Raw genomic sequence first — 18,753 nt, 5'->3', positions numbered from 1 at the left:
ACTTTTTCAGGGATAAGTTTGGAACTATACTCTGAGTCCCCTACCCCCTTTTGGTGTGTGCAATATACAATTGTAAAATTTGTACCCTTGGATCTGCAAAACTGTGAAATCTAATTTCCTGCTTCTCATAATGCTAAATTAGTATCTCCTGCTGCAAGTGCTGAAGTTCAGATTCAAGTTTAGGCTTGTAAGAATCTAGTCTGAATAAGACTTTTAAAAGCAAGGTCATGACTTCAAGGTAGTTGTTCTTCTGTGACTTACCTCAAACCTGGTGTATATGGTATTCTTTCCAAAGATGCATTCTAAACGAGGAACTTAGAATTTATTTAAATATTTGTTTGCCTGAAGAAGGCGGAGATAAGTTTAGCAAAATGAACCTTACAAATGAAATGATTATAGACTATGGTATTTTCAGAAGCTGTTGTTGGTCTGTATCCTCCCTTTGAAGGCAATGAAAGGAGTCCTTCATGAATTAATTAAAAATAGTTACAGGAAATTTGTGCGCTTTTGAAATCCTACTGAAAAAGCATTAGTATCCAGCTTCTTACTATTCTAGTTTTAGGTTCAGCCCAAAATGCCTAGTAAATGTCTTTTGGAGAATACTGGAAAGATTTAAATAAAAGATGAAAAAAAATGTTACACCTTTGTCTATTTCTGCCACTTGAAATAATAATTTTTGGTTTTAATTCATATAGGCATTTAAGCCTTATTATCATTAGTAAGATCTGTGCTGTAAAGGTTGGCACCATCTGAATGAATCTGCTAACCTTATTTACAGTATATTTATTACTGGAAATGGCTTTACATGTGTATATACACACATTTTATCTATTTTTTTGATGTCCTGGTAGATACACAATTAGTTCTGCCTCCTAAAACTTGATGAACGTCAGAAGTTGCTTTCAGATTACGTTGTGCATTTCAAGCTGGGATCCTACAAATGCTAACCAGACTTGCAAAGTGATGTCAATGCGGTTTTGGTGTTTTATCATGCTTAACTTTCTGTGCTGTCTATATCAGACGACCTGAAAGTTTGCAATGTCACCATCTAAATCACAGTAAGTGATTTAGTCACCTTAGTTTCATGAAGAGGACGAAATGGGAAATAGAGATACCGTGTTGTCATTACAAAGGCAGCAATGTTTCAATATTGTATCATAAAAAGATTTTGCATGTTGACTCCTTTAGGTATGGATCACATAACAATTGTTAGCATAGAGTTTTGTTTTGTTTATATTTCAATGCTATTTCTATTTTTTAAAGTACTATAAAAATGGTTTGAAGTACTCGCCTTAGGGACAGTTTAGACTTTGGTCTTCACTCACATGTTTCTAGTTCATGCTACCAGTCTATCGTAAGCTGATTTTGTTATAAATAACCAAAAGCTGTACAGATACTACATAAAACTATTAGTGTTTGCCCCCACTCTATTGTTGTAGTCTGGTTTCAAACTCTAGTTGTCAGATAACTGTCGATCATATGTCATTGCTTTTCATCCTGCTGGTCAGAATGCAACGGCTAAAAAATGAACATTAAATGCTTTTCTGATGTTTTCCTTATGAGTGGTTTCTTTAATTGCCGTAGGAATCAAATGTGCTTAAGGTTAAATTGCAAGTCAAGGGACTCGTAGCAGAAGACAAGGAAATGCAAGGAGCTTAATGTGTTTTGGACACTAAATTTGTAATAGTTAAATTTCTGCTAAGATATATCTAATATGTCTACTTTTAATGGGTGTATGTACAACATTGTAACTTGACAACTTTTTTATCTCTGCGTTCTCTTTCAGGAGGTAAGATAGAAAACTGGGATGATTAACTATCCCGTATAAATTTAGTAGAGAGAATTCACCTTTCAACCTCTAATTGTTTTTTTTTCCATATATGTAATGCTTTTAAGCCATTTTAGAAGCAGAGGATTGCAGAAGTCACTGACTTAATCCTTTAGTTTTCTTAAGTGCAAACATTCATTAGTCCATAGTTGCTTGTAGTGGTCTTTGTATAAGGGTTAGAATTGAGAATTTCTGTTTTGAACAGGACCAAGCTGATGAAAAATTGAAAAGCCTTGAGGCGAAAAATGGTCTTTTGAGCTTTTATTATTAAGAGATGGATGACTTTGAAAAACAGAGGATGTTAAAGGTCTGAGGAAGTAAACAATTTCTAGGAAGGGAAATCCGCTTTTCCATATTTTAGGTTTTTTTTCAAAGGCAGGAAATTACTTAACAAGTGTTCAACTTCAGGGATACAAAATACAATATCTACTTCAAACTATACAACCTTTGACTTCCAGTTCTCACGTAGCTTAAGATCTGCCTGAATGTGATTGTGATGTTTTCATTTCTGCTCTTCGGGCCTTCTTCTGAGCTTCTTCAACTGCCGTGGATTTAGTTCTATGGTATGGAAACAGGTGCTGGCTTCTTACGCAATTTGCGAAAAACATACAGTCCTATTGTTCCAACTGTCAGTTTGTTGCTGTCAACAATATTTTCAAGGACTTCTATCTCCACCTTCCTAGTTAGCACTGGCTTTTATTATATGAATTGGGATCTCTTAAAAGGCCTGATTTTCATAAGAAGTATACGCTGTATCTCTTGAAGAGTGTGTGTAGCCCTTCATCATGTGTCATACTGGCTACCAAAAATGGAGAGAGCAAGGAAATGTTATTTTAGAATTGTGTCTGTACACTGTGTTACTTAAGGAAGAATTTTTCTATGCAGGGAGAAAGCCTTTGGTGGAAAACATGGCTGCAGTTTTGGATTCTTTAATCATTAATGATGTTTGCACTGATCAGCAGTGAAAGTGTACTGAGAGAGGACAATTAAGAAATTCCTAAAAATCCTTTAAGTAGCGTCACCCATGATGACTTCTGTCTTGTCATCACTCTACTTGCCACTTAAAGGAGGGTCTACTTCTGTTAGCTGAAAAATTAGTTCTGGCCTGCAAATAAGTCAACATAGAGCAATTAGCTGGCAATGCTGCTGTAACATCCTGTGTTGCCTTAAACACAGCAAACATCACCTTGTCTTTCCCCAGCTAGGAAAAGCATGAATATAACTCAAACAAGTGTTTCAACCTAATAGCCTGTTCTGAAATTAATAGTACTATAGAGAACACAAATAGCAAACAAAACCTGTAAAAGAGCTCTCATTTTCACTTAGCTTGAAGCAATACGTGATAAATGGCTACACAGTAATGTGCTTCTGTTAACAAGAAGGCAAAACAAATGAAAGCTCAGCACTGGTTTCCTGAGCCATTCTCCTAGGGGCTAATCTGGGTGTAGAGTATCCAGTGGGGGATGTTGGCATTGTGCTCTACCTTCACCTTTGGAAGCCGAAGAATTTTCTAGAAGCCAAGTCCTATTTTCCCTCCATGCTGCTAGTGTGAGGAACTGTGAAATCTCTGGGGAAATTATGATCTTCAGGAATAAAGGGATTTCAACAAGAAGGGATCAGTTTTCTGCTTTAGAGGTCTTCCTGTTGATCATGATACATCATGCTGCAAAAGAGGAGATTGCCCAGGTGATTTGCCATTACCAAAAAAAGAAATGTCGTTTAGCAGCTTCCTGCTGCTATATCACTGCCCTTCTCTGACATATTTCTGTAATTTATCTGTCCTCAAAGTTACAACAGTCTCTATTTGGATTGTCTGGAAAGCATCGGTTTTGATAATACTGTAATTGAGGTGTCAAGATTTTCAAATCCAAAAAAGTCAGTTGCAAGTTCTCCAGGGCATGAAACTTTCTTGTACAATTCTGAGCCAAATGTATGCAGTTAACAAGATACTGTAGCTTTGGCCTTTCAAGATGGTATGAGCATGCTGCTATGTGATAACATCCAGCTGTATACGTCCAGTGATGCTATTGCCCTGGCCAATTTCAGGTGAACTTACACGTTGAGTCCTCACATTTATCTACTGATGTGTAAGTGGGAAAGAAAACATGAAGCAGCTACTGTCTGCGTCTCTCTGGGAATCACCAACAATTTGGTACGTGTTAAAGCCTATTTTGGTGGTCATGCTCAATCTCGTAAAGCCTTGAGAGCCTTGATGTTTCTAGCCAAAATGTATGTTGATACTGATCACACTCTGATGCCCTGGGTTTTCTACTCTGGCTCTTGCAGCCCTAGAGCTTTTGAACTTCTCTGTAGGAATCATAGTTCATGCTGTGTATAATTTATCTGTTTTCTTTATTGTGTAGGCCGAACTTCATAAACTAAGTCTGTGCCTGCCAACAGCATGAAGCCACAAGTTTGACATGCCAGTTCTAGCTTATTAGAAGGGTGAGAAACAGCTTTACTGTGCCCACTGAGCTGATTATAGAGAGGAGAGGGTCCATGACACCTTTAAAGAAAGCAGTGATTGGGCTCTACTTTTGGATAAGGTGATTTCTAAATCTGTAAGATACTTTGAGCTGAGTCCCAATCCAACATAGTATTTTCTTTAAGTCATATTACTTCCTTTAGTGTTATATATTGGCTAAGCCTCACTGATATCTATGGCTACCCTGCAGGCCCTCAAGCATGCTGTGCTGTCTGGTGTAGGCTGGCAGTTGGGCAGCTCTGGTCCTGCTTTGACTTGTGTATGTTTTGGAATTTGAGTTTGATTCTGTATGTGTAAATCACCTGAACTGCTACATTTCAAGCTTAAATTAGAGGAGAGGACACTCTGGTTAGAGCCAGGAAAAAAAAATAATGCTAAGGATAACTAAGTACTGGAGTGTCTAAAGAAGTTGGGATATCTTTCTTGCTGGATGCCTTCTGAAACAGGATGATCAAATGTCTGCCAGGAATGAAACACCTACTGTCGATTTTCCTGTTATGAAGCAGACGGACAAGATGACCTGGAGATCCCTTCTCTTTGATGATATGAGGAACTGTAGGAGAACTAACTCAAATTCAGTCTGCTGCTTCTGATATTGCCCAAAGTCAGAATGGTTTGTGGCTTCCTACAACCTGACATGGCTTGGTTTGTAGCCAGATCTATTTTCACACCCTTCATGAATAACCAGCCTGTCACTGCTATCCCATGAAAAATCCCTTCAGAATCAGTCTATAGAAACAACTCCTGTGAAGGCATAAGAATGTGTGGTTCGGAGTAAAAGTACGTGATCATAAGGAGAATTCAAGCTGACTTCAAGTTCTGTCAGAATGTGGTGCAGATAGAATCATAGAATGGTTTGAGTTGGAAGGGACCTTTAAAGGCCATCTAGTCCAACCTCCCCTGCCGTGAGCAGGGACATCTTCAATGAGATCAGGTTGCTCAGAGCCCCATCCAACCTGACCTTGACTGTTTCCAGGGATGGGGCATCTACCACCTCTCTGGACAACCTGGGCCAGGGTTTCACCACCTTCAGCATAAAAAAATTTCTTCCCTCTATCTAGTCTGAATCTTCCCTCTTTTAGTTTAGAGCCGTTACCCCTTGTCCTATCACAACAGGCCCTGCTAAAAACTTTGTCCCCATCTTTCCTGTCGGCCCCCTTTAAGTACTGCAAGGACTCTATAAGGTTTTCCCAGAGCTTCCTCTTCTCCAGGCTGAACAACCCCAACTCTCTCAGCCTGTCCTCATAGGACAGGTGTTCCATTCTCTGATCATCTTTGTGGCCCTCCTCTGGACCTGCTCCAATAGGTGAATGTCTTTCCTGTGCTGAGGCCCCAGAGCTGGAGGCAGTACTCCGGATGGTGTCTCACCAGAGTGGAGTAGAGGGGCAGAATCACCTCCCTTGACCTGCTGGCCATGCTTCTTTTGATGCTGCTCAACATATAGTTGGCTTTCTGGGCTTCGAGTGCTCGTTGCCAGCTCATGTCCAGTTTTTCATCCACCACTATCCCCAAGTCCTTAGACAAAAGCATGCTTTAGGGCTTGGTGCTGCAGTGTTTGGGTCTTGTTGAAAACCAGATATTGCCTTTGAGCTCAGCTTCTTGCGGGGGGTGGGGGGAAGATATCAGAAAAATATCAGACTCTGCCAGCATTAGCTTGTATTCTAAAATACTGAAGTGTTATCTACCCGTAACTGGAAGCCTTCAAAGCTTTGCACAGTTGCTTATGTCTTTAGGTTGTGTTTTCAATTAAGTGGATTATAGTAGCAATATGGATAAACTGACTAAAGGAACATTTAAGGATGGTTCTCTGCACTGTTTTTACCTGTTGTTCAACTTCTAGTGAGAGGTTTTGTACTCAGTTGAGGTCACAAGTATTGTTCCCTTCACCTTGGGGTTCAATGCCTGAGAGCTTCAGCTGCAGTTAAGTCTGCTGTCCCCTACCCTCTGTGCTACGAGTAGTAATAGAAATTGTTAAAATTACTTGATTAGTAAAGCTAAGGACTGTTGTTGATATAAGTCCCTTATTTTTTCTTTGCTGAATTGACAGCTTAGCAATTTGGCTGAACACCGTTGTGTTAATTATTGAGAAGCCTAAATTCCTCTGTGGATTTAGTCGCGGTAATTGGAATAGAAACTCAATACAGAGTGTGGAGGCGTAAAGCTGGCCTGGCCATAATCTGGTGATTTAAGAAAGAACAGAATGGCATTAGGGCTTGTGTGCTCTGTGACATAAATCTTTGTGAAGTGAAAGGAGGGAACTGGGACTTGTGTTTCTTTGCATTGCTTTGGTTTTGCATGGACCAGCGAGTTTGAGACCAAGAGGAGCAGCTGTGCCCAGGATCATGCAAGGCTCAGAGCCTAGTGATGGCAATTCTCCCTTGAGGAGGGAGCACAGTCTCATCCCTGGCCAACTCTCTGAAGGTGTTAATATTTCAGAGTAACTGGTAGGGTAACTCAAATTTTCCTTTCTCCTGGGTAAATTCTCTTTATTAAGCTAAAGAGAGAGAGTCAGGCTCTTTCTCTGAGTGCCACATGAAGTCTGTAATTAGTCTATAAAAGATGGCCCAGTGTCCTCAAAAGACCAGACAGTAGCTTCATGCTTAGTATTCTGTGTCAGCAAAGTGGGAGAGGTGACTGTAAATCCGTCTGGAAACTTAATCCAGCTTTTCAGTATCTGTGGCAGATGTTTTAATGACCATCAGTGCAGTGTTTTTAAAAAAAAAATTAAATGTGGTAGGGTAACACCATCTTCCCTGGTTTTTATGAAGAATGAAAATAACCTGAGAGCATCTTATGGATATTTGTGCCTCAGATGCAAGGTTGATAAAACACGTGTTTGTAGATGACAGCTGTCACCAAAGTGGTTTCATCAAGTTGCTTAGTCCGCTAGGAGATTTTTAGGTAACTGGGAATTTTACTGTTAAAAGATACGTAGATGCTTAGGAATGTGGGCATACGTAAAATGAGTATTTTAAAGATTGTCACTTTGGATTTGGGCTCAAAAATCCTTTTGAGCAGCTAGTTCAACATACTCAGTCATTTAAGTTGGTAAGTCACAATGAGCATTGCAGGTTTTGAGTCCTGGCTTCTTTACATGTCTGAGGTTTAGCTTTTTAGGGAAACTGTGCTCCCTAATGCCCCCAGCACCCTCCCAAAAAAATCCCCATGATGTTAAACAGTAGTTGAACAACTTCTAGCAGCAAATGAGTTTGAAAGACAAATAACTTTGTACAGAGTTCTTGAAACAATGGACTAACGATGTGTATCAAGAGTGAGATAAACAATGAGCTCCTGTTCTCCATTTCCTGAAAAGGTCTTTTCGTATTTATTTCCCCATACGTTTTTAACTGTTTACTCTTGGGACAGAGGAAGTTCGTTTTACTAGCAAAATAGTGCTCTTAGCAGGCACATCGTTCTCTTGGTCCACCTTCATAGCAATAGCTGCAGCGACTGTAGTCGCTTTTCACACCAGTAGGAGAGCAGTTATATGGTTTGCTACCAGTTCTGTGAAATTGGCCTAAAGTATTGGAATTGGTTACAACGCTGAGAGACTCTAAATCTTTAGATAATATGCTTTTAATAGTTTTGGTTTTTTAATGCATGTGAATTCACTTCAGACTTGGGAGTCTCCTTATGTTTTAATGCATTTATTTGTTGCTCAGTTAAAGGCGTTGCAAATTTAAAAGAATTCCGTATATAATGCTGTTATTAAACATTCTAAAAATTATAACCATTTCAGTGACTGACAAAACATTGGTTTTTGAGTCCTTAGATATCAAACTAAATCTGCAGCAGTGAAATTGAATCTTGTTTTGCCAAAGGTGACTGGCAGAAGATCCGGTACTAGCCGTCTTCCCAGCTTCTATTTAGAGAACAGATTAATTTTCCAGTGATGTATTGTCTTGACAAGCATCTTAGGGTGTTTTGGGTTTAGTATACTAGATCTCAAAGAAGCATAAAGAAGGTCACAAATTCATAGATGCCAACTCTATATCAAAGCCTTTTATGTCTTCACAAATGTCTAACCATAAAGACAGTCAGTGACAATTTGTAGCTTTTATAAAAGTTCTCAGATATATCAACATTCCTGAAAAGCAAATTTTAAGCTGTATAGTAAACTCAGTTTGCTGTGATAGCAGAGCTGCTTATTTACAAAACTTCTTGCACAAAAATCTGGCCAGGGATTTTAGTCTTACATAATTTTTTTTCCTACCATCAGACAAAATTTTGTTATAAATGGGGGGGGGGGGGGGGGGGAGGAGCAGACTTAGCAAATTCCAAAGTCAAAAATGAGAACTGAATATAGCTAAAGACAGATGGTGTCTTTTAAAGAGAATGCAGATCTGCTGTTCTAGAGAACAACAGCAGAGGCAGCTCTTCTTCAAGCATCTGCCGTTTTGCACAAACATCAGTTGGTGTTAATGAAGTGAGAGCATGATTCTTCATATTTGATGTCTTGATCCATGTCTTTCAAATGTGTGAGTTATCAGTAAAACACTTCTGTAACAAATTCAGAAGGCTTCTTTGATACTCTGCTGGATCAGGGCTTGCCTGATAACTCTTGGCTGGCTCTTAACTGCTTTCTGCAGAACACAAGCCAAAAAAAGACATAATTCCGAGCTTCCTCTTTTTGGTCTTCCTTCCCAGTTTCCACATTTTTCTAATGTGTTATATAGGGGTGGAACACTCTTACACCAAACCTGGAGAGAAAAGTTTAATAACTTTATACCCAATATTAGTGAGGTAGGCCATCCACCATTAATTGTTTTAAGGAAATGATGGAAAAAAAACTCTTAGGCAGGGTGGAGAGTTCTGCTTCTTCAATATGGAGAGCTAGTTTGGGCTATACGGTGATACCAGAGAACAGAATTGCTTCTGCAGGAAACCAATGTGGTAATAGACCAATAAAAAAAAAATAACAATAATAAAAAAATAATAATTCCATTGTATGGACGTCAACAAACTTCACTCTCCCTTGAAAGTTTTGTTAAAGATGAGAGTTCTCTAACAAGAGCTTCAGTATGGGGATTATGAAGCCACAAAGCAGTGATAAATGCTACGTGTGTCAGTTCTGTACTATCCACGCAGGTTGCAATTCATTGTCCCTGAGGGATGCAGATAACTTCCCACGTCTTGAAACGTTTTCACCAAAGATTTATTGCTATGTGTGCTGGGACAGATACATACATACATACTTAAGATACATACATACTCCTTTGTAGCCACACTGGAAGAAATTTTGGAGTATTTTAACATTGTCACCATGGGTAGTTTATTGAGGTTCCTAACCCTAATTAAGGTTAGGAAGAAGTGTCAGATGTAACTATCACAGTAACTTGGCTGCCTACGTGTTCTTTCTTGCAATGTTGAATCCTACATTCTGAAAGCTTGAGTCAATTTCTTTTTCAATAGATGATCCACCTTTTAAAATGTGTAGCTCATCTGAAACTGTGGTAGAGACTGAAATTCAGGATTTATTGTTGATGTGGGTTTTTTAATGTTGAACGTTTTTCAAAAGTTCTTCTTTTTCATATGATGGTCTAGAAAATTGCCAAAATACCTTTTTAATACATATTCAACTACAGAAAATTGCATATGTATTTTTAGTCATTGTTATATGTGCTGTCATTATAATAAGACAATTCTTAAGCCACTGCCGCTTCGTGAGGCTGAGGCGTGCATGATGACATGGGGCATCAAGATGTATTAAGATGTAACCAGGCTATAATGCCAAGTGCATTTAATGATAGGCAGGAGGGCAAGAACTGTTAATATAGAAGGCTGGCTGTAGTGCTTTCCTACCTAAAAATTTCCTACCTGTTAATCCTCAGTCAAGTCTTGATTATTGTACTTAATGGAAGTTTATACTCACTTTTGATCAGTGCGTAGTTTTGCCCTAGTGAGAATTTAAGAAGCTTTTATGGTTAACGAGGCCCTAGAAACTTTGGAGTAGGAGAAAGGAGCTGAAGTAAATTTTCTTTATCCTTTTCTGAAGGAGTTTATATATAAAAATGAAGCTCTCATTTGTGGAAAATTTATACCAGGTTTCCTACACTAAAATATAATGATTGATTGTAACACATTAAGTAGGAGAAAAACTATAAACTGACCATCAATAAATAACTTTTTAGTAGTTTTGTGATAATTGTAAATATCTTGTGTCAGATATGAGTGAAATAGTGCAGAAATGTTCTAAGTAAGTGAGGTGTTGACTCTTTCTGTCAAAGAAATGAACCTCAAACCAATTCTCATGAAACAGACTTTTCAGGTACTTGTTCTGATCAACCTTTGGCCATTGTCACCCTTTCATTCCTGAGCACGTTCATACTGAGCACAGGTGGAGGCCAATTACCACTCATCTGATGATGCCAAACATAAACTACTAATGTCTAGCTGAATTTAAGAAATTAAACTGATGTCACTGGGGATTAATCTTTTCCCATTTGGTTTCATCCTCTGGCTTTAGAGGCATCTGCATTTGTCTGAAGACAGGCATCCTTGGCTGTAGGGTCAGTTAATCTGTGTCCATGCGGTTTTCGTTTATTTTTCATTATGTAGGAAAAACCACAAGTAATGGTTTATATGATCTGCGTGTAACTAGGTATTCCATCCTGTCCAGGTGAATGTCCACGCTTCATCATAGCTCCATTGCTTTTAAACAGTGGAAGCTGCTGAAAGCACACCTGAGACATTGAAAAAAGGTTCATTCTTGTTTATAAGATCCTTCAGGATCATACATGTCTAAGACATTTGCAAGACTAGCTGAAGTCCAGGACAAAGCATGTTTTTGATAGCTTCGCTCTGTCCTTCTGCAGATTTTTTTTTTTTCCTGCAATCTGGGAAATACTCATTTCAGAGATTGAAATGGTCAGTTCTAGGAATGAACTCTCTTAAGAGACTTCTGCAAATGCACAGCGCATGTGTTGTGCTTGCATTCTCTAATGTTAAATGCATTTAATGTTATCTGGCATAGTCCAGTTCAAATTCAAGAAACGTGGTTATTTGGAAAAAAATAATAATAAAAAATAATCTTATCCATACTACTTGTTTCTTCCTGGGGTAGGTAACATGCAGTTCATTTAGACATGTTATCATGTTACTAGAAGGTATTCCACTGCTGTTAAAAGATCTGAATAGACACATGTATAGAATAATACAAAGAAAAAAAGTCATTACACCTGGTTGTACAGTGTTCATCTGCATAGCTCGAAATGTGCACAGGGAGACGTCTCAAAAGGCGGATTCTTCTTTACCCATTCCATGTGAAGATTCAGTGACTCAACTGCATTTGAAAGGTTAGGTCTGTAAAAGTTGAGATTTCCTTTATATGAATGTGTGCAGTGGAGCAGGTACTCAGCTCTTTGGTCTGTTAGCATGTTGAACAATTTTCCATATCTCTTATCTATCAAAATTCTTTCTTCTGGTTTAACAGAACTGTCCTGTAGCATCTGGTCATGGAGCTCTTGGAGACTTGCACCAAGCACCTACATTAGCAGCGTGAACTGTACACTTGGTCATGTTTGAACTGCTTAATACCAACCATTGATTAAATCCCACTGCAATGTGCCACTGAAGAAATTATATGCTTGATTTTAGTGTTGCTGATAGCCACAAAATGGGAGATACAGTTATCATCAGTCTCAGAAAATATAAGGTGGTAATCTTGGTAGTAGTGACGTATTTGTCTGGTTTACTAATAAACATACGGAGACATTTCTTTGAGACCTATGTGGTATGTATGGTATTTATGGCTTCTAATGTTTCCTGTAGATGAAGATCATCTAATTTATATCTAATAGTTAAAGCACATGTCAGTATATACCGAAACAGTGCTTTTGTCACGTTTAGTAAATGCTATAAATACGAATAGGTAAATTGTTTATTTACAAACACACAGTTGCAGAAAGTATATGAAGAAACAAGGTACCAAAATGGGTTAAGCACTGATGGTCAATCAGCTAATGGTAAATGTGCCTTCTGAAAAAATGCTTCAGAAAAGAAATGCTGTGCTGCAAAGCATCTTGTATTGTATTACTTCAGTAGTAAACTGATACTGCTAATATTTTCTCTTCATATTTGCATAGTATACATAGAATCATAGAATAACCTAGGTTGGAAGGGACCTTTCAGATCATCTAGTCCAACCATCATCCTAACTCTGACAAAACCCCTCACTAAACTGTATCTCTAAGCACTATGTCTACCCATCTTTTAAATACCTCCAGGGATGGGGACTCCACCACCTCCCTGGGCAGCCTGTTCCAATGCTTAATAACCCTTTCAGTGTAAAAATTTTTCCTAATACCCAGTCTAAACCTTCCCTGGCACAACTTGAGGCTGTTTCCTTTTGTCCTATTGCCTGTTGCCTGGGAGATGAGACCCTAATTCAAAAATTGTTTTACAATGTGGCAAATCAAGTTTTTTACTGCTGAAATAAAAATCATTCTGTAGTAGAAAATTTTAAGGTTTATTGGTATAGACACAATGCTCAGAGGTATGTGAAAGCAAGAACGAATCCAACAAGTCCTCTGTGTGAAGTTCCTTGTACCCACTTAATTCTATGTGAGTTCTTATACCGTCAGCTGGTTGAGTTTTAATTCATCACCCACTACAGTACTGGCTTTTGATTACTGTTTTGTTTTAATAATAATAATAATAAACAACCACTTACCCATATGGATTAGGTTCTGGACCTGTACGTGGATGTCCACTTACTGCCCATCTAGAAATTAGCGAGACCTCCCCAAAAATCCACAGGGTGAGGAACATGAGGCTGCCAAAAGCAATCCCTGACAAAAGCCAATGAGGGTGGGAAACAGTCTCTCTAACTGTATTACCAGTTTTGTTTGCTTCTTGTTTCTTCTTGTCTCCCCCTGAATAAATTCCTCCCCATTACAGCTCTCGGGCTGGCTATAACTCACACAGTCAAATATTGTCTGAAATTTAAGATATTGCAGTCCTTAAATCTCTTTGTTCATGGATCTTAAGTTAAATTTAAACTGAACTTTTTAACTTTTATGAACCAGTTTTGTGGTAAAGTAATAGCCTTAAACTAGCCGTTTGGAAAGAAGCAGCAGCAATGACTAATTTAAAGGGTTGGTAGTTAGAATTTATGGGGTTGTGTTTTTTTGTTGTAGCTGCTTTTAACTACAGTAACACTAAAAATAGTTGGGATCAAATGGAAGGGATGCTTTTGAGCTAATCCAGAAAGAATTTGTGCTATATTTTCACACTTGGCAGCTTTTTCATTATTGTTATAAGTGTATTATAGCTAATCGTTTTTATATGTGTCTTCAGGAACAAATAAGCTTTTTGTGTCCGTTATTAACAATGAGCATTGCTTTACTATTTTAATAGTTTACTAAATAGCTTGTGTGTCTGGCATCCTGTTTCATATGTCAGTGTAACTTTCAAATAGTTACTGTTCACAAATAAATCAGCAATTAAGGTGACCCATGGCGTTCTAAAACATTTTCAAATGAGTGTGCTTAAGTAGGCTTGATTGGAAATTTAATAGTTATTGAAACATTTAGTAATGCCACCACGCCATTCTCTTTTAGGTTTTTAGTAGAGAGTATCTTCAAATCTCATACCTTGAACAAAAGTAGCAAGTTTTTCAGTGGCAGTACCTAACAGTGTGGACACAGGTGAAAAGTTGTTTTGGTGAAGCAAAGGAAGTTGTGTCTGTCAGAATTGCTGAGATATGTAGAGGGACATCTTGGAAGCCTCTTCCTGTACCAGAAGAAGCTGCAGAAAGTTAAATAACAGTGGTGATTTTCCACTGACTTAACTTACCTGTGTTGTCTGAAACATCAAAGTAATTAGCATTTTTGGACCCATCACGATGGTTTGGGGTCTTTTCCTATGGTCATTAATTTGTATTGTTACTTTACATTCACCAGCATTTTTACATCATGGGAGGGTCGGGGATGTGGCAGAAGAAGGCAGGGAGATCTTTATCATGTCATTCAATGGCAGTCGGGGATGTGGCAGAAGAAGGCAGGGAGATCTGTATCATGTCATTCAATGGCAGTCGGGGATGTGGCAGAAGAAGGCAGGGAGATCTTTATCACGTCATTCAATGGCCCTGGTGGAAGAAATGGAGTGCCAGCAGCTTTGGGTCACTAAGCTTCCAAAATAGTACTGGTGCTGAAACAGGAGACTTCAGATCCAAACTAGAAACAAACTACTGGCTTCAGCCTTGGTAAACTGATTTGTCCTGTCCTCAGATGTGTATACCAGCCAGATAGGATGCACTTAAATGCAAATAGAAGTATTTCCATCTCAGATGAGCCCTTGTGTAAAGGCAAAGCATCTTCAGAGATGACTAAACTCAAAACCTGTTTTTCATATAGAAAATATCCGTGCTGGCTCATTTCCTGAGATACAGGTAATAGTCTTCAAGGTCCCAGATTTCCTTTTAACAGTATCTTCATTCGTCATCCACAGAGCTTGCTCCCTGCTCTTTCTGTTTCTTTAAATAAAAATTTGGACAATGAACAAAGCTTTTTTGCTATGGATTTCCTGATTATTTTTTTTTTAAATTTTTTTTTTCAGCTTGGGTTGGGAGGCTGGTTATTCTGTATTGCATTTTCATTTTGATTGTAGGCAAGCCCATTGCTGCTGAAAATAGCTCAAATGTGCTTAGAACAAAAACATCGGCCAGCAGTTCAGATTCTTTCTCTTTTTCTTTCGCAGACTCTCGCATGTGAGTTAAATTAATTTCTTGAGAGAAACCTTCATAAAGGGCTAAATAAACAAGATCTGCATATACAGAAAGTTCTTCTTCTGCACTTGAGACACAGCTAAACTCCTCTGTCTGGTAAGTCATATTTTTCTTACAGATTTGTCTTTCTTCCTGCCCTTATGACTTGCATTCTTGAGTTTCTAATTAGTGTTCAGAGAAAAGCAGCTTCTGTTTGCTAGTAGTTCTGCTGCATACTCTGTATGAAGACTAATCTGCAAAGGCATTAACCATGCTGCTTTTGCAAACTCCAGAATAGTACCTATGATTCTGTATTATACTTTGGTATAAGCAGAGTTTTAATTGTTTAGTAGTTTTTTCTAAGTTTGCCATAATGAAATAATGAAATGTTTTAAAGCAAAACTGATGATTGTTCTGTCTTTAAATTATTTACGTGTTTGAATGTTCTGAATTTAATGACTTAACTTCAGAATTTATGTTACAAAGTATATTCTGTGTCAAGTCAGAGTTTAAAAATAAACTTTGCCAGCAATTTATTCAGGTCTCGCTGCTGGTTTCATCTTGTGTCGATAAAATAGGTTCATGTTATTGATGCAACAGTGTATTTTTCTTGCTGATGTGCCTGTTTCATAGGACAGTAAGCATGCTTGTCAGTAGTCTTTAATTTGATAATATAATTCTGTAACAGTTCTAGTCAAGATATTTGTGGCTTATAGTTTCTTCAGGTCTTGATTTTACTGCTTGAAACAAATGGGTTTTTTCTTTGATTATGAAGTGTTAACTGAGTACAACCCAAAGAAAAGAAAGTTTTGTCCTCTACTTTCTATTTTTATTCTTTATTGTGATTAAAATGAAGAAAATCTTTGAAGAGCAAAAGACGACTACTCAGTGCTGTGGCTTTTCTAAGTGATTGGCTAAGCATTAAATGGCAGCCCATATGTACCCGGTCCATCTGATCACAAACGCTGTGGCGCTTTGCCTTACCACAATTACTGTGCACTTATGTACTGCATGCCCTGGTTCTGCATAGCTCATTGTGCAGGCTTTGCTATAGTCCTAAGTTGAGTTTATTTAAAAAATATATTGAAATATAATATAAAAATGTAATGAAAACCCAAGTCGTATTTAAAAGCTGTTGTACATTTAATGTGAAGCAGTAGTTATGCATTATATTTTCATAGGAAAAAAAATAGATCAGTGCCCTTACATAAAAGCTGTTTGGGGGCTTTCCAATTCATTTGAATTTTAGTAAGAAGCTTTCCAGCTTATTTTTGGATAAAAAGAGAAAATCTGAAGTCTATGTATACATTTCATATAGCGTATCCTTTTGTTAAAAATACAGAATTTAGCGTAGAAATCAGGACTTTAACTGTTTTTCAGAAAAAGTAAAACCAAGTCTGGTTCAGCTGTAATGTTTTCAGTCATGTTTTATTCTGATATTTGAGAATCACGCATCTAATTCTGTTTGTTCTTCCTTACAATAGCAGATATTGATAGTGTAATGTAGGTATCCACTTGAAACCATGGGTATTTCAGTACCAGGCATACTGTGTTCCAAATGAGACAGTTTCTGTTCTTTTTCCCCTCTCATTTTTAATTAAATTATATTCCTTTTGGTTTAAGATTTTCCCTATTCCAGTTTTACTGTTTCATATAAAGCTGCCTCCCTGGTCCTGCAGATCAGTCACCCTGTCCTTGTACTTCCTAAATTCTTTTGACCACACTCTACTGAATACTTGTCTTACACTGATGGTTTTTCAGATAAAAAGAATTTATCACCTAAGGCTTACTTCAGAAGAAGCTGAAGCTTCTGAAAGAACTTGGGACACTATGGAGGCCACACTGTGGTTACTGTTTGAGCAATGTAGAAATTTGCAATCCCTTAACGTGTCCAAAAGACATAGCTGGAGGTGAAATTACACAAAATTAGGCTGCATAATAGACAAAATATTTACCAAGTATTTTCAATTAAAAGTAGTGCTTGAATTGTGTAAAGTAAGGGACAAGGATGGTCTATTAATGGTTATTTTTTAAATTCATGTAACTTTGAACTTCCTATGTCAGACCAAGTTTTTGCTTGGCACTTAATTTTTGACTAATAGACCTGACTTACAGGAACTTGTATCTGGCATGCTAACACAACCCAAACTTGAGCTGAGTGAACTTGGCACTTAATTCAACTAAAGGGAGGAAATCTCAGGAGAGCAGTGGAATTTCTTTCTTTGAGTAAGTGTACCTCTGCATTCACGGGGAACAAACAGTAACATTTTGTGCAGGTTTCTGCTTTTGACAGTGTGTCTTTGTTCACTTCCCAAAGGTGGTGTCAAATACATTGAAAAAAATAAACTTTCTTATTTAGATTTTTCATTTTACTTAACGATATGGTCCTAGGGAACCCATTAAGTCTGGAATGGCCTAACACCATTGTTCGTAATCCTTTGTGTGTTAGGAATAAAGGCTCACTCAGAACGATTCACATTACATAAATAAACTTGCTCCCTCCTTACGGCCTTTGCGAGCTCAAATAGAGGGGTGGGAGGCAAATGTATCTATAAGCATTTTATGGTGGAATTATTTGATCAGAGTGTCTCAGAAAATGTTTCCTTCTTGCCAGTATAAGTGTTCTCCAAACAATGTGTAATATTACCAAACTGTTACTTTGAGAAACAATAGATCATGATAGCTTGGATTTCTTGTCAAGAGCTTGATGCTGATAAAGTTCTTAAATTAATATACTATTTAGTTACAAAATGAATATACTATTTAAATACGATATGTCAATGTTGCCTCCCCTGTGTGGTCTAAGGTCAATTCACTTATTGATGGCAACAGGGTTTTATGGTATGTGTTCTGTATGGGATTCTGGTCCATGAGCACCAAAGTGACAAGATTATATCAGCAAATCATAGTAACGTGTTGAAACTGCATGGGTTTAATATGTGACAATGCCAGAGAAGAGAAAAGTGTTTTGAAAACTGGAGAATAAGACCCTGGTGATGGAGAAAATTAAACTGAGTGAAAGACAATCATAGAATCTTTACAGTTGGAAGAGACCTTTACGATCATCAAGTTCAACCATCGCAGGTGCCTGTTCCTTGCATCAGCCTCGGGCTGGGGATATGCCAGATTGGAGGTGCTGAGAGCACGTGTAGTCTCATGCGAGATCTATGAGTTTGGACTACACTGTTCTCAGGTGGCAACGGATAGCTCTGGAAAGTTTGTGATGTGATTCTGTATGTAATTAGCTGTTTTAGAGGGATGCAATTTTTGCGGCATCCTGGTTGGGTTCTATCTGCAGTGAGGTGGCAATGCCTCTTTATTGGCTCCGGGGCTTAGGCTGTGCTCTGACCTGATAGATCCAAAGGAACTAGGGAATGGCAGCATTCCCAGATTCTCACAGTAGCCTTTGCTCATCCTCACTGACCTGCGGTTTGGGGGAAGAGGGTAAAATTAATCACTTCATTAATAATCAAGTATAGCAACGAGCATCTTCTCTCAGGATTACTATTTTTAACTGTGGTGTCCAAGCTTTTAGTTGCTGAACCTTTCTAAAAAAAACCCTGTCTTTTGAGACCAATGTTTTTCATATTCTGCAACCTCAAAAGTACTTATTTTCCATCTTTAAAAAATAATAGTAATGTAAAAGTTGGCAGCCAAAAGCAGGTATTTTTTGCATATGAAACACACAGGAGTAGTGTAATTTTCACTTCTGCCTCGAGTTTAGAGTTTCATTTG

At 38.0% G+C, this 18,753-nt stretch overlaps 1 protein-coding gene across 35 annotated transcripts in view; it reads left to right on the top strand.

The window, feature by feature from the left end:
* SORBS2 (sorbin and SH3 domain containing 2) overlaps nucleotides 1-18,753 on the top strand; it is a 243,112-nt gene that overhangs the window by 84,072 nt on the left and 140,287 nt on the right. For all 35 annotated transcript variants that reach the window (XM_054203757.1, XM_054203748.1, XM_054203755.1 and 32 more), the window contains one exon: nucleotides 15,012-15,135. The gene's annotated coding sequence lies outside the window, so the exon portion shown is untranslated. The remainder of the gene's footprint in view (nucleotides 1-15,011; nucleotides 15,136-18,753) is intronic.

Source organism: Rissa tridactyla, chromosome 5 (genome assembly GCF_028500815.1).
Source record: "Rissa tridactyla isolate bRisTri1 chromosome 5, bRisTri1.patW.cur.20221130, whole genome shotgun sequence".
In the NCBI taxonomy this organism is placed as follows: Eukaryota; Metazoa; Chordata; class Aves; order Charadriiformes; family Laridae; genus Rissa; species Rissa tridactyla.
Note: the sequence above shows the minus strand (reverse complement) of the source record. Positions and strands in the feature narration are given on the sequence as shown.